The sequence below is a fragment of the Otolemur garnettii genome, unplaced genomic scaffold (assembly GCF_000181295.1).
Source record: "Otolemur garnettii isolate 467f Iridium unplaced genomic scaffold, OtoGar3 scaffold00140, whole genome shotgun sequence".
Classification (NCBI taxonomy): domain Eukaryota; kingdom Metazoa; phylum Chordata; class Mammalia; order Primates; family Galagidae; genus Otolemur; species Otolemur garnettii.
The window spans coordinates 4555526-4561206 of NW_003852535.1; positions in this window are offsets into that span (position 1 = coordinate 4555526).

The following is a 5681-nucleotide window of genomic DNA, read 5'->3' on the forward strand; positions in this document are numbered from 1 at the left end:
CCACCTTAGGTGGATGTGGCTGGCGCCCTAGCCACTTGAGCCACAGGCGCCAAGCCAAGTTACCAAGTTTTGAAGTGGCTTGTCATGTAGCAAAAGCCAAAGTAGACATGCAGAGAACATCTCTGGAAAGATTTTCTTAACTGGTTGTATTGGTTGTATTGGTGGGGAGGGAGGACTGGGTTGGAGCCAGGGATGAGAGGGTGGATTTTCACTGTATTCACTTTTGTAACCTTTTGAATTTTAAACCACATGAATAAACCTGTTCTAATAAATAAATAAATAAATCTGTAAAATATTAAAGCTACAAAGCATGATTGATGTAGAAGATAGTTTTAGTTCATAAATTGTACTTAAATTGCAACTATAAGTGAAACGATGTATAATGAAACCAATTTAACCATAGGCTAAATTGAACAAGAGGTAAGTTCCTATGGCCTACTGCTGGCCACAAAAACATTGCCAAACCTCTAAAGACCAAAATACTTTTTTTTTTGAGACAGAGTCTCACTCAGTTGCCCTGGGTTGAATGCCATGACATCATAGCTCATAGCAACCTCAAACTCGTGGGCTCAAGCAATCCTCTTGCCTCAGCCTCCCAAAGAGCTGGGGCTGCAAGTACCTGCCACAGTGCCTGGCTATTTTTTAGAGACAGGGTCTCACTCTGGCTCAGGCTGGTCTGGAATGCATGAGCTCAGGCAATCCACCTGCCTTGGCCTTCCCCAGTGCTAGGATTATAGGCGTGAGCCACTGCCCCTGGCTCTGAAATGCTTTCTAATATTAAATATTGAAATAAATGAGCTATACATACATTTAAGAAAGATCAATAAAAAGAAGTAAGATAATAATTTTCCCAGTGATTTCAGTTCAGGTTCATGGATGACTAGAGCCTATCCCAGCAACCCAGGGCATAAGGTGGCATCCAAACCTGGACAGGACCCTACCCCATCTCAGGGAGCACCCACACCCACACCTACTCTCACCCCGACTGGGACCATGTAGACATGCCAGTTCGCCTCACTCAAGGACGCACCTTTGGGATGTGGGAGGAAATCCACGTGTCAGGCATGGGGAACTCCAGACAGTGGCTGTGGCCAGGAATTGATTTCTCTCCTCATTGTTATAACGACACGTTATTCAAGGGCCTGCTATAACTGAACTGAAAACGAACACACAGGACTCTTTGTTTTCCTTTCTCAGATCTTAGACCGTTGTCCTCCAACATAAGAGCGCCAGCTTACTAACTGGTGTTTAATCCCTCCGCACCTGCTTGATGTAAGTGCTTTTGTCTGTTTCTAAACCTGCCACGCATGAAGTATTGTTTCCTTCGCATTTTGCGGAGGCTCCAACCCTGAGGTCCAAGTTCCTTTGACAATAGTGTGTGCTACTATAACACAGGAAGGAGGACGACGGCACTGGCTGCCTGTGATTAAACTCGAATTACCTTAGAAAAAAGGAGGAATTTGTCCCCTCACTAAATTCTAACCAGGGGAAAGGTGGGGATAGTGGAGGCGTGAGAAACAACTAGATCCTGGGACTTGAATGCAGCTGTTTCCTTTCTCCTATTTCTCTGTGTGATCACCTCCTTCTCTCTCCTTGAAGAGCAGTTTCTGGTGGACAGACTGAAAACTACCAAGTCTTGGAACTGATGGCTGCTGTGCTGCCCTGGCATCAGTGCCCTCTAATCCCAGGTGCCGGCGTAGACAGGGAGAACGTGACGGGCATGCCTTCCTTGGATCAAGTTCCCATGCCTGGATCAATCAGCTCTGGCCCGGAGACTGACTTTCTCTGAGACCAATCTACACTTTGGAGTAGGGGGAAGGGAGTCATTTTTCAGAAGAAGAAAATGATGCTTCTGGAAGAACAGAGCGTGCTCTTGTAATACCTGAAGCGAGTGGAACAGAGGAACACCAGCACACTGAGTCCAAATCAAGCAGGGGTCCTTTATTGGTCAGCTGTCAAGAGTAGGCTTACACCTCGAAGTCTCTCTACCACCAGAGGCAGGTACAAACTTTTTATAAGGTGCTTTTGGTAGGGGCGGTGGAGTCCTTAACGCAAGCTGAGTTTCCTAAAAGCCAACACCTGCAAGGTCAGATCTAGGGCAAGGGGAGTGCTTATAAGGGAGAGCTGTGGTTTCACAGGATTTTGCAGTTTCTGCTAAACTCTGCAGCTTTCAGCTGAGCTGAAAGAGGGAGTGTTGAAGGCCCTTAGCAAAGTCCTTAGCAAAATGGAGTAAGTCTGGCTCTATGTGCAAAATGGAGTTAGGGCAATACACTCTGAGAATCTGAGGGCATAAAAAATACAAGATTTGCATCAAGACAAGCTTGTGTCTTGTTGTCACCACACTACAGTGTGACAAGCCTTGGTTTTGACATCTATAATACCTTGCCCATATGGCTGTTTCAGGTATTAACAACATGACTACCAGATCTAGCAGAGGCCTCGGTGCTGGGAGCTATACTTTACTGCTTCACTTAGGTGCAGTGCTGAGCAGATCCACTGCTGACCTTTCTGCAACACAGAAACTACCTGGGTACAAAGTCTCAGAACTGAGGGTTGGAAGAGGTCTTAGGTATCATAATGGAAAAACTGAAAAAAATAAAAGAAAATGCAAAGTTTTTCCTTAAAATTAAGGGTAGTCAATGTAAACATTTGCCTTTTATTAAAAATTTACGTCCTAATTTCTTAGTACTAAAATATTTTTATAATGAAATGGTGATAGTTGGTGGAAGAGATTTTGTTTACTTATTTTTAAGACAGAGTCTCCCACCCTGTGCCCTTCATAGCTCACAGCAACCTCAAACTCTTGGGCTAACGTGATCCTCTTCCCTCAGTCTCCTGAGTAGCTGGGACTATAGATGTGCACCACAATGTCCAGCTAGTTTTTTCTATTTTTAATAGAGAAGTGGTCTTGTTCTTGCTCAGGCTGGTCTCAAATGCCTGAGCTCAAGGCCTCCCAGAGTGGTAGGATTACAGGCGTGAGCCACCACACTGGGCCTGGTGGAAGAGATTTTAAAATGTTTATTTGAGGCCAGGCATGGTAGCTCAGGCCTGTAATCTCAGAACTTTGGGAGGCTGAGGTGGGAGGATCACTTGAGGTCAGGAATTTGAGACCAGCCTGAGCAACACGGCTAGACCTCATCTGCACAGAAAAAAAAAGAGGTAAATTAGCTGACTGTGGTGGCGGACACCTATAGTCCCAACTACCTGACAGGCTGAGTCAGGAGGGTTGCTTGAGTCCAGGAGTTTGAGGTTGCAGTGAGCTGTGATAACACCACTGCCCTCATGCCTGTGCCACAGAGCAAGACCCTGTCTCCAAAAACAAAAACAAATTTTAAAAAAGCAAAAAAATACATTTATTTGATACAATGTAAAGTGGACAACCTTACACTGATTCACATTTTTACTTCTCCATGAGAAACTCAAATGTATAGGAAACATTGATATAGACCAACTCTTCATTTTTGAGTAGAAAAAAAATCAAGCCCTACAATGATTGTATGACTTGCTCAAAGCTCTAGAATTAGAAAATGGATACTACAGAGATCATCAAGCATTTTAACACAAAGTGGAATTACATCTGACAGAACAAGTGGTTTTCTAATTTTAAGGTTCTTAATTATTTTTTTAAAATCGACTTTAGGGCAGTTTTAGGTTCACAGCAAAACTGAGCGGAAGGTAGAGAGTTCCCATGTGCCCCCAGTCCCCACACGGGGACAAAGTCCACCTACATTCGGGTTCACTCTTAGGGTTGTACATTCTGTGGGTTTTGAAAAATGGAGAATGACATGGATCTACCATTAGAGTACCACACAGAACAGCTTCACTGCCCTAAAAATAGATCCTCTGGGCTCCACCTGTTCATTCCTCTCTTCCTCTCTCCCCCCAACTCTTGGCAACCACTGATCTTTTACTCACCACAGTTTTGCCTTTTCCAGAATGTCATGGAGTTGGAATGATGCAGTATGTAGCCAATTTTCAAATTGGCTTCTTCCACTTATTAAGATGCATTTGAGGGTCCTCCATGTCTTTTTGTGGCTTGATAGCCCATTATCATAGATGTATTACAGTCTGTCCGTTCACCTACAGAAGGACATCTTTGTTGCTTCCAGTTTGGGGCAATTATGAATAAAGCTGCCACGGACGTCATTGCAGGTTTTTGTGTGGACGTGAATTTTCAATTCAATTGGGTAAATACCTGGGAGTGCAATTGCTGGATCATACATTAAGGTCATGTTTAGCCTGGTAAGAAATGGCCAAATTGTCTTCCAAAGCGGCTATACTATTTTGCATTCCCACCAGTAATGAATAAGAGTTCCTATTCTCCAACATTCTCAGAAGCATTTAGTATTGTCTGTGTTTTGGCTTTTTGCTGCTCTAACAGGTATATAGTGGCATCTTGTTCTAATTTGCAATTCTCTAATGACATATGATATCAAGCATCTTTTCATATTTACTTGTTGTCTTTTTTTTTTTTTTTTTTGACAGAGTCTCACTCTGTCCCCCTGGATAGAGTGCCACAGCATCATAACTCAAAGCAACCTCAAACTCTTGGGCTTGAGCGATCCTCTTCCCTCAGTCTCCAGAGTAGCCGGGATAGGTATGCACCACTACGCCCAGCTAGGTTGTCTATATTTAGTAGAGACAGGGGTCTTGCTCTTGCTCAAGTTGGTCTTGAATGCCTAAGCTCAAGCAATCTATCCTCCTCAGCCTCCCAAAGTGCTAGGATTACAGGTGTGAACCACCGCACCCGGCCTACTTGCTATCTTTATATCTTCTTTGGTGAGGTGTCAGTTTAAGTCTTCTGTCCATTTTTTAATTGGGTTGTTAATTATCTTATTGATGAATTTTAGGAGTCCTCTGTAGGCTGAATGTGGTGGCTCACGCCTGTAATCCTAGCACTTTGGGAAACAAAGACAGGAGGTATCTCTTGAGCCCAGGAGTTTGAAGTTGCAATGAGCCATGATGACACAACTGCACTGTAGCCTGGGCGACAGGGCAAGAATCTGCCAAAAAAAAAAAAAGTAATCTGTATATTTTAGATAAAGCCCTTTACAGAGATGTCCTTTTCAAATAATTTCCCCACTCTGTGGCTTGTCTTCTCATGCTCTTCACACTGTCTTTCACAGAGCAGAAGTTTTTAATTTTAATGAAGTCCAACTACTCAGTGACTTCTTTCAAGCCTTTGGGGTTGTATTTTAAAAGTTATTACCACACCCAAGGTCATCTAGCCTTTCTCCTAGGCTATCGTCTAGGAGTTTTGTAATGTATTTTCCATTGAAGGCTATGATCCATTTTGAGTTAATTTTTCTGATGGGCATAAAGTCTGTGTCTACACTCTTTTTTTTTTTTTTTTTGCGTGTGGCTGTCCAGTGGTTCTAACTATTTTTGGAGGGGAAAAATCTATCTTTTCTCCATTGTATTGCCTTTGTTCATTTGTCAAAGACCAGGTGACTGTTGAGAAGCTCTACATTCACTGACCTCTGTGTCTTTTCTTTTGCCAATGCCATGCTATCTTGATTACTGTTGCTTTACAGTAAGTCTTGAAGTAAGGATGTCATCATTTGGTTAGTACAAAAACAAGAGATGGGCTCCGCGCCTATAGCTCAACCGGCTAAGGCACCAGCCACGTACACCTAAGGTGGCGGGTTCGAATCCCCAGCCCGGACCCGCCAAACAACAAT